The sequence below is a fragment of the Austrofundulus limnaeus genome, unplaced genomic scaffold (genome assembly GCF_001266775.1).
Source record: "Austrofundulus limnaeus strain Quisiro unplaced genomic scaffold, Austrofundulus_limnaeus-1.0 Scaffold1352, whole genome shotgun sequence".
NCBI lineage: Eukaryota > Metazoa > Chordata > Actinopteri > Cyprinodontiformes > Rivulidae > Austrofundulus > Austrofundulus limnaeus.
Window position 1 is genome coordinate 1 of NW_013953754.1, and position 9320 is coordinate 9320.

Below are 9320 nucleotides of genomic sequence, written 5' to 3' on the forward strand. Positions count from 1 at the left end.
TTATCTACTGTTGCTAATCTAACAGTTTGAGGTAAACCCACTTCTTGTCCAAACAGTCCTCAGATCAGCTCCAGAACCCCGAACTAAACAAATGTGTCTAGAGAGAACCGAGGTTTAAGGACAACTCTGCTTCTTTTGTGTTGCTAGGCAACAGCATCTCGTTGTGTACATCACTAATATACACCTCTCTGTATTAAACCCGTGTTCCTGCTGATTCCTAGGATTTTATTCATCATGGGAAGTTATTTTATACAAAATTAAGCTTCCTAGGCTGCTGTAATTTTGTCATGCTTTAATTAGACGTCTTTTTTTTYCCTGCGAGGAGCACAAGAGTTTGTTTCTCCTCTGATTTGTTGAACAAATCAACAAAACAAGGCGACTGTAATGTTTTCCCTGTCGAGTTCATCTCCTTTTATCAGAGATTTGGCAAGGGCGGGGTGAGGAAGTTTTTGCTCAAGTCTGTGTTTATATTCGTTTGTAAAGATGGCAAGATGTGTCATAAATCACTGAACGGATTTAAAYTAAACTCTCAAAGTATTCATTGGGTTGACTTCCACACTTCTGGAGTCAGCCCATTTCAAGATGGCCACCAAACTTAGAAAGAACAAAAATATCTATAAATCAGTTTGTTGTGCATGTACTGAGTTTAAATTTAGTGATAGAAGCTGAGACTCATCCCTCCTGCTCTGTCTGGTAGCAAATTATGTCATGAACCACAGGATGAATTTTAATGAAGCTTTCAGGAAATAGTCATAGGATTTACAATGAAAGAGATGTGGTAGTAGCTGAGAGTCTTTCAGAATACTGCTCAAGCTCTGCAGTTGGTGGTTGTATTCCTCCTGTCATCTCCRTATGGTTAAATCTGAGCGTTTTCTCTAAATATCTCCTCCTCCACACTCTGATCCGAGCTCTCACATCATGTGTTTCTCTGCTGGTGTTTGTTTATGTCTGGTGTTTTGACCGAACCTTTGCTGAAGACGGAGCTCGAGGCGTCTTCACTGGCGTCTGCAGCTGTGAGCTCATCTGCCTGGTGTGTGTGTGTGTGTGTGTGTGTGTAGGAGTGTGTGGCAGTGTGACATATGCCGCTGCATCTTTCAGTCTTTTCCTCCCGTTCCGTGACGTAAACACAAGGTCAGGACTTGGGAGAGCGTCTGGTATTTGAGGAATACCATGGAGCATCTGCCTGCAAAACAATGCAGACCCACGTCTACAAACATAAGCATAAAGATTTATTCCCTCCTGTCAGTCTTTTTTTTTTTCTCCACACACAGTCCCTCCCACACATGCACAGGCGCTCCACTGCAGTAACATCAGCAGCAGATAGAGGCTGCTGCAGGATTGTCAAAGCTCCCTGGCAGGTTTTTTTTTCTTCTCAAAACCCGGCATCCCACTGGCACATCTTCTTTTCCTCTCCTCTTTTTTTTCTTCTCTTCCTCCTCCCGACGGCCGTCGTCTCTCTCCATCTATCCGTGTCTCTCTTCCTCTCGACCATCCCCCTCCTCCGTCCTCGTCTTCTGGGATTAAAATTGGCTGAGGCCGGTCGCTGCGTCTCGGAGCATCAGCCGATCGGGAAGACTTTGAGGTTCCATCAAGGTAAAAGAAGACGTGCGGCGGTTGGCTGTGAGGCTAAAGGACGACTGAGAGGACAGACTGTCAGTGGATTTAAACCTGTGGAGGAACATTTTTTTCTGTTTTTTTTTTCTTTTAATCAACATCTGGGCCAGCTGCTGATGAGGTGTCTAGATCTCACTGCCTCTATCTTCACTGTCTGTCTCTTCATCAAGCTGAACACACACTAGTGTGTATGTAGAATGTGTGTGTGTGTGTGTGTGTATGTAGAATGTGTGTGTGTGTGTGTGTCGGTGTCTGCATGCCAAACACAGAGCCTGTGCCTGAATACAAAGCATGTGGTTGGACATTTATCCTTCAGAGAATCTCAGCAGGATGCTGATGAGGATTTCATCCCGTCCTCCTTTGTTTTTGCTCGCTTCCCTCTCTTCTCCTCCCAGCCTTTGCTAGGATTAAATGCTAGCTAAAATGGTGTCAGTGTGCACAAGATGCTCCCAACAAAGGATAAATTCAGAACCAGAGTCACCTGTATCAGCATGCCCCTGCGACCAATTTGTGCGCGGAGGCTCAATGAGTTTCCGCTTCAGTGCTGTGTGTTTTCTCTGACAGGTAGGCGCTGCATTAACTTGTAGGCCCAAGGCTGTTGACTCAGTTTGGCATGAGGTCAATAGAGTATGCATGACTGAGGAGACGTGTTTGTCGTTTGTAAAAGGCACACCGTGTAACCTCATCCCCTCTCGCTTGTCGGATGTGATAGCGGTGCATATCAGATGTGTGGAGGAAGTCCTCCTCTCCTGGGCATCTCTTGTTTGAGATAAAGCTGTCTGTGGACCATCCTCTCAGATGCCCCTCTACCTTCAGCTGTCTCATTTATGTTTCACGTYGGATAATAAAAACAGCCTCAGCAGCATAAAATCTACAGAAACAGAGGCCGAGACTGAGGAAGAGGGGGGTTCGAGCTGTTGTCCTCTGTAGCCTTTGTCACCCAGACTGCTGACACTGCACATGAAGCCCCCAAAGGGATCACCGGTTCACACAGTGACCATGACGTGTGTGTGTGTGTGTGTGTGTGTTTGTACGACTGTGTATTAGCACTGTTGACTTTGCTTTGGTGAGGAAATCATTGCGAGCTTTAAACCTGATTAAGCCACAAAATTGAATTTCTTCAATACCCTCAACACCTAATTTTCTACTTCTGTCGGTTATTACGGAAACGTAACACCATTAAAGTCATCTTCAGTTTTAATCTGCACTAAGAGTTGTTGAAAAGSTGCCTTACTTTTTATTTTTGAGTGATGAGTGAAAAATAAAACTAAGATGAAATGCATATGTTACAGAAAACGCTAGTGTGAACGGGTTGTGTTTTCTAAACACTGATCCACAACTTGAAAGAAATGTAGTGTTCTACAGAATAGTTAGTTTCTTATCTTTTTTGTGGAAAGCTACTTGAACAACCTCACTTTGGAAGAAAAGTTTCATTTTGAAGGGACTGACAAGCTAACGGCTAGTTTGAAACCATCGTGGATTTCTGTTGTCTTAAAGAGATAGTCTGGGTTATAGCAGAGATTTTCTCTTGAATTGTTATAAACAGTTGGCACCTTATCATCTGTGATATAAGTCAAAGAGCAAGAGTCCTTGTCTAGACTAGGCTAATGACAAGACACATATTAGTTTTATATTTAATCAGTTTTCAAAAATGATAAAGCAATTTTACAGAATCAAYATACCGGTGTGAAAGAACGCAATATTAGCTAACCAACTGAGGTCTGGCTAGCCGTTAGCCTAACATTAACTAAGAATCCTGCTTTTTTTCTCATCGCTTTGTGCTCTACAACTGATGTCATGGCTGATAAAGTATTAATTTTTGATAACTATTTGACAAAATGGCACTTTACAGAGATAATCTAGTTGAGTTGTTCAAAGTACAATCTAAGACATTACAGAGATAATCTAGTCATTTTGTAATGTCTTAGATTGTACTTTGAACAACTCAAATATGGAGAAGCTAATGGCTAGTCAAAGTAAACTTAAATAAAGTATGTTTTGGTGTGTCATGCAAATGCCAATTAAAAACTCTTTAGACGACCATCAGTTGAGTATTACACAGTCATAGAAATATTACAACATTACTGCTGAAGTGACCCAGGCTGCAGGAAGGGGGCYACAGCTAACTGCTGTTCTTTACTTTCAAAAACAACCACAGAATTTATTTAAATAATCAAGTTATGTGAAATTTACAGCATTTTATGGAGATTTTTTAGGAAGCAGGAATTAATTTTCTTCTTGGGGTCACTCAGACTAGTCGTCAACTCATGAATTCGGTCAGAATAAAACTTAATTTTTCTAAACTGTGATGTTTTAAAGAGTCATCTACAACAGGTAAGATGTTGATTGTTTATAATCTTCCACAAACCCCACATAAAAAGATTAAACTATCACTTGTAGGAAGTCGGGCTTTCTTACTTTGGAAACTTGGAGTTTAGCATCAAGATTTCTGCAGAGCTTATTTCAATAACTGGGATCATTTCAAAAAAACATCATTTCCTTTGTGGCGGCGGTGATGTGAACTAACCTCCCTCCCTCTGTGTTTGTATTTAGGGGGGGTAGTTGACAAAGACTTGCGGCACTACCTCAACCTGCGGTTCTCCAAAGGCTCAGTGGACCACGACCACCAGCAGATCATCAGAGACAACCTCTACCTCCGCACCATTCCCTGTAAGTCACCCTGGTTTGCCTTCTCCACCCTTCACTCCTCATCTACTCCATCTTCAGTCTTTGTTTTTCCTTAAGTGCCACTCTTCTCACTGCCTCCTGCAGCTCTGGTTCTCTCAGTTTTGCCTCAGGATGTTGCCCGCTCTTTATTTATTAATTTTTTTCATCACACACATGCTCCACTTTGCTGTCTGTCTATCCTGCCTTGTCTTCCCTCAGTCGTCCAAAGTTTCCACAGCAACTACCTCCTTGTCTGGAGGCTTGTTGTGATGCCCTAACCCACACCTCCACCCCCCACAATATGCAGATTTAAAGAGATATTAATGATGTGATTGTTGTGTTCATTTCATCTGTGGATGGATGAAACGCAGACATTTTGTGTTTGAGGTTTTTGTGTGTTTTCAGGGATTGTGTCTTCTTCCTGCTGTGGGATAATGTCATGTTCATGATTGACATGAGGTCTAACCCCACAGTTTCGTCTTCTGTCAGTTCATCAGTCAGCTCATGAATCCATTCTCATCCTTCTCCCTGTTGACTGGATGCTCCTCTGTTCAAGAGGAACTGTGGTTTTTACTAGATGTGTTGTTGAAAGGCAGGCAATGTCTATGGGCCTGAATGTCTGTAAGCAAAATATCTCATGAACCAATGAACAGATTTTAATTAAACTCTCTGGACGTAATTATTAGATGCACAGCTACAAYTGATTAACTTTGAAGTCCATCAAATTTAAGATGGCTGCCACAGCTAGTCMAACTTAAAAAAMCACAAAAATGGGAACAACTCAGTAAATCTTACAGRWACTGAGCTCAAATTTGTCTAGGTACTAGCCGAGAGTCATCYCCAACACATATTTTAAGCGCTAATAATTATAGCAAGATCTGGCTTTTAAATTTWAGCACTAACTGTTGTAGTYATYGTAGTTTGTCTGTTAGCAAAATACCTCACAAACCATTGGGCAGATTTAAATGAAACTTTCAAGATGTTATGATTGCATGTAGATCAACAAATTTTTAAGTTTTGGATGAAATCCAGTTCAAGATGGTCACTACAGCTGATCTAACTTAGCAAACAAAAATGATTAAAAAGCCATTCAAATGTACAGATCATCGAGCTGAAATTTGGTGTTAGTAGCTGAGAATCATCCTCAACACTTCCTTGTTTGATCAGAACAGCTGTGACTCCAACATTTTGTCAACAGAAGGTGTTTTCAGTTTAAAAATATGGCACAAGAGGCGGCGGGTGATTTGCATTCCTCACATGAGAGCTGGATCTTTGAGTTAAAGGGTTTTAAACTCGTTTGGCGTGTTTTCAGTGTTCGGTCAGTTTTCTGATTCAGACTGCTGATTTAAGGAGAGATCCATAATTAAAACGATAAAAAWAAAGTTGGTTTTGACGTCACTGACTCTTGTGTCTGCTGAGCGTCGTCCTCTGTTGGTGTGTTGAGCTGCTGACACAGAAGTGAGTGTTTGTTACGAACCTGCAGCTGCACTATTCCTGAACACCCCCCAATCATCTTCATCTCTTTGCTTTCACCCTCTTTCATGTTGTCCCTGTGTCTTTGATTCCTCACTTCCCTGCATTTTCTCTCATTCGACTAGTTTTAATTTCAGCAGCCCCTGCCCACTGCCGTCCCCAGACTCTTCGCTGTGTTTTAGTGCAGTTAAGGCCGACTGACAGAGTGACAGCTGCAGTAATGAGAATTGGCTAAACCTCACCACCTTCTCCCTGTTAATGCTGAAGGACGCCCTGTGCCTGTTTTGCTCACATGATCCCTCCTTTTAGTCACGGCGTTTCAATTACAGCCACCTTCTAAGCTTTTATGAGAGTGGAAAGACAATTATTTYGTGTGGTGATTTAGTAATGACACCCCCCATAATTAAGTGCCTATCACTTTACAAGGCTTTAATAAAGATTCGAAATTTTCAATAGACCGCCTGCCCTTCAGCTTTAAATTATATGTTTGTTGTGTTAATTTAAATCTAGTTGTGTTGATTCAGCATTCACTCTGTTGTTTCCTCCATCTTTTTTTTTTCTGGATACTAGCTATCCTTTAGCTACTTTTGGATTTTAGCTTTTTTCTTGCTACTTTAGCTATCCTTTTGATACTTTTGCTTTTAGTTAGCTTTCTGATTTTTAAATTATAGCTAGACTTTGAATACTTTTAGCATGCCTATTGCTACTTTTATCATTCGGCTATCCGTGATGCATTTAACTTCTAGCTAGCCTTTTGCTACTTTCGAATTTTAGCTTGTCTCTTGCTACTTTCACTTTTTTATCAAGGCTTTTGGTACTTTTAGCATTTAGCTATCCCTATGATTTGTTTTAGCTTTTTAGTTAGTCTTTTTTACTTAAAGCTAGATTTTTGTTACTTTGGTTACTTTTGGCTTTTAACTACCGTCATGCTGCTTTTAGCAGCCTTTTTGAAACTTTTGTTTTCAGTTTGCTTTCTGAATTTTAGATTATAACTAGACTATTGATAACTAGCATTTTGAGATTTTTATCATTTTGTCTTTTGATATTTTTAGGTTTTTACCTAGCTTTTTGCTGCTTTTAGCATTTAGCTATCCCTTTGATTGTTTTAGCTTTTAGTTAGAATTTTTACCTATAGCCTTTGGCTTTTATTTGGCAATGCTTAGTTTATATTTTAGCTATTCTTTTGTTACTTTTAGCTTTTCCTGCTCTTTTGTTACATTAGCTTTTTAGCATGCCTGTTGCTACTTTTAGCATTTAGCTAGCCTTTTTGATCTTTATAGCTTCTGGCTAGCCTTTTGAAACTTAGTTCTAGCGTTTTTTGACATATTTGGCATTCATCTAGTGCTTTAAAATATTTGGCTTTTAGGTAACCTTTTGCTGCTTTTGGCTTCTAACTGGCTTTAGCAGGTGTTTTGCTCATCCATCAGAGTGACACAGCTTCCTTTTAGATGGCTAAAAAAATCCGGACCGTTGATCCTGAATGCCGCTCTGCTCACGTCCGGTGGGGCTGTTTGTTGTCGTGGTTTGAAGCGTTAGAAAATCAGTGTTTTTTCTCCCCTCCTTCTCTTGTCTGCGGCGCTCTGACCATGCTGTCAGTGCGGGTCTGTCAGCCTGACGAGCAGACGCCACTCTGCATCACAACATGCTGTCAAGGACGTGGGAGGAGGTGTGTCTTGACTGTCAGTGTGTGCGTTTGTGTCTGTTCGTTCAGCTAGAAGGCTGTTGTGCTGACATCAACCACTGCATCCTGTTACATCATTTCGCTCAAGGATTGCCCCGTTCTCACCCCCAAAAATAATAAACCTAATGTAAGAATTCACTGTCTGATATGAATAACTTTGTGTTTAGCCCCCTTGGTTTGTTTTTATGGAAATGTCTGGACGTTTCTTTTCCTCATGCTCTCACCTCGGCAAGCACAGATTCCAGATGAAAGCAGGTTCACCTCTTCAAGGACATACATGCTCATATTTTCACCATCGTTGAAGAGTGATGTATGAAATGACAGATTTATTTACTAATTTTTGAGTGGGAAAGAGTCTAAAAGGATTGTGACAGATATACCAGCCAAACTTCCTGAGGCTTTAAATTGACAAAATTGCAGCTTGTTTCCTTTAATCAACGCAAATTATTTGACCTTTTCAGTTTTCCTGCTTCAGCATCCGTCAAGGCAATTTCTGCTGATTTAAGTAAACATGAGGATGTTAAAGATCTAAACTAACAGTCTGGCAGTCTTTAACAGAATGCATATTACCTGCCACATTTCATGTCAAACATTAAGATTATATACTGACAACGGGTGGAGTTGTAGACCTTAAATGATGTCATCTCATGTGAGATTGATCCTGTGAGATGTGTTGGTGCTCAGAGAATGTGTTGAGGGTGACTCTCAGCTACTACAAGTCCCAGTTTACAGTACACTATTTTTAAATACTACTGTAGCATTTCTGCTGCATTTGGCAACTGCACTCATTTTCTTGAACCTCAAAGCTTTTTAAACCAAGTCCGTCCGTCCGTTTTCTGCTGCTTATCCGGGGTCGGGTCGCTGGGGCAGCAGCCTAAGCAGAGAGAACCAGACTTCCCTCTCCCCAGCCACTTGGGCCAGCTTGTCTGGGGGAATCCCAAGGCGTTCYCAGGCCAGGCGAGAAACATAGTCCCTCCAGCGTGTCCTGGGTCTTCCTCTGGGCCTCCTCCCTGTGGGACATGCCCGGAACACCTCACCAGGGAGGCGTCCAGGAGGCATCCTACCCAGATGCCCGAGCCACCTCAACTGGCTCCTCTCAACGTGGAGGAGCAGCGGCTCTATGAGTCCCTCCCAGATGACTGAGCTTCTCTCCCTATCTCTAAGGGAGAGCCCAGACACCCTGCGAAGGAAACTCATTTCAGCCACTTGTGTCTGCACTCTCGTTCGTTCGGTCACTACCCAAAGTTTGTGACCATAGATGAGGGTAGGAACGTAGACTGACCTGTAAACCGAGAGCTTTGCCTTCTGGCTCAGCTCTCGCTTCACCACGACAGACCGGTACAGCGCCCGTATCACTGCAGATGCAGCACCAATCCGCTTGTTGATCTCCCGCTTCATTCTTCCCTCATTCGTGAACAAGACCCCGAGATACTTGAACTCCTCCACTTGGGGCAGGACCTCCTCCCCGACCCGGAGACAGCACGCTACCGGTTTTCAGCTCAAGACCATTGTCTCGGATTTGGAGGCCAAACCAAGGTCTCCGAGTAGAATTTTTTTAGAAACATCAGTGTGAAATTGCATGTACTCACTACGGACAGCTGCAGTCAGTAGTTTTACTGCACTTGCGCAAGTAGATGAACAACAGTAACCCTCAATTTACACTGCGTCCTCTCCGCAGTAAAACCGCACCCATTATAATCAATGGGCCTCATGCAGGAACATGTTYGTATTCTTATCCTAAATTTCTCTTACTTTTGTTCGTATGAAGGGTTCGTACGAACATGTCACGTCAGATTCAGCAAACTCTTCTATCTTCCTGAAAAGGGTGTAAATGAGCTGCGTAAATTCCACCTGTTCGTATCCAGCTGCTCGTGCATGCGAGAGG